The following is a 1,511-nucleotide window of genomic DNA, read 5'->3' as shown; positions in this document are numbered from 1 at the left end:
GTTGCTCACCCCACAAACTCCTCATCCCGTCCATCTTTCGTGAGCACCACGGTGTTCTAAACAGCCTGACTCTGAGTAGCGCCCACAAGAATCGGTCTTGTCTGTCATCCTCTGGGGCAGATTTGACGCCTGACCCCCAAATTCTTTGCTCCTCCTCCCATCAAGAGGAAGCATCTGTCTCCCCTCACCTTGAATCTGTCCTTGTGCTACCTGACAAATGACTACAGCAGCAGAGGTGCTGTGCCAACTTCTGGACCCAGGCCTCGGATGTTGGCAGCTCTACTTCCGGTTTCCTGGTGCACTTGCTCTCAGGACCCCGCCACAGTGCCCTGAGGGGAGAGGGGCCCCCGTGGAGAGGAGCCAGTGCTCCAACCCCCAGCCCTGGCCAGGCTCCAGACCAACACCAGCACCATCGTGCCAGCCCCAAGGACAGCCATCCTGGACACCCCTGTCAAGCTGCTCCAACTGACAGGTCTGGGGCAGAGAGAGCTGCCCCACCGAGCCCAGCTGGGACAGCTGCTACATGAGCACAGTGGATGTCTAGCGCTGTCCTTTCAGCCAGTGAGTCTTGGGGTGACTTTGTTATTTGTAATAGAAAACTGGCACACATGGCTCCGGAGGGCAAGCCCTCAAGCCCTCTAGACATTGCGTGTATTTTTCTTAAAACAGAACCTGCCCCGACTATCCTGTAGGCTCTTTTCTCTGGCAGAAGACTCTCAGTCCATCTCTCTGAATGAAGATGGTGATGAGCAGGAATTCTATTCCTAGAAGCCCACTCACCCACTTTTCTCATTTCATTTCTCCTTCACAAATTATTTTTATCTCCCCTCCTATTTTTACCTCTTTCCTCCTTCCAGTGGACACATTCATCTCAGCCCCAGGCTCCTGCAGCCCCAGTGAAGGATTTCATTGCATGCTTGTAGGGATCTCAGGGGGTGTGTGTGCACTTTGTGTGTGCATGCATGCACGCGTATGCGGAGATGTGTGCGGATGGTAGTGTTGCAAACTCTGCAGGAGGTAGTTGAGGAGCTGCAAGCCCATGGCCCTGATTGCTGACAATTTTTGTGGGTCAGCTGGAAACCAGCCATTCTTTTCTTAACGTACTGTGTTTCTCCCAAAATAAGACACTGTCTTATATTTATTTTTTCTCAAGAAGACACACTAGGGCTTATTTTCAGGGGATGTCTTATTTTTATTAAGTATAATACAACAATCTACATTTATTCAAATACAGTTAAGTCATCTTCTTCTGGAACCTGAAGGGGGAGCTGACCTTGTTGGTAGGGCTGGTGCTAGTGATGCCTGAACTCCTTTCCCCTAGCGGTTTGCACATGCGCAATAGGGTGCCTGCGACCATGGTTACCACCTGTGTACCCTCCCAAGTGCGAATGGCTCAGAAAATGAGTAGTGGCAGATAAAAGGTATTCCAGTCTTCCTTACCGCTCCGTGCCGAAATGCATGGTCTTATTATTGGGGTAGGGCTTATATTTAACAAATGCATAGAAATCCTG

This window comes from Otolemur garnettii, unplaced genomic scaffold (assembly GCF_000181295.1).
Source record: "Otolemur garnettii isolate 467f Iridium unplaced genomic scaffold, OtoGar3 scaffold00013, whole genome shotgun sequence".
NCBI classification, from domain to species: domain Eukaryota; kingdom Metazoa; phylum Chordata; class Mammalia; order Primates; family Galagidae; genus Otolemur; species Otolemur garnettii.
The sequence above is the reverse complement of the archived record's forward strand: the minus strand, read 5'-3'. Positions refer to the sequence as shown.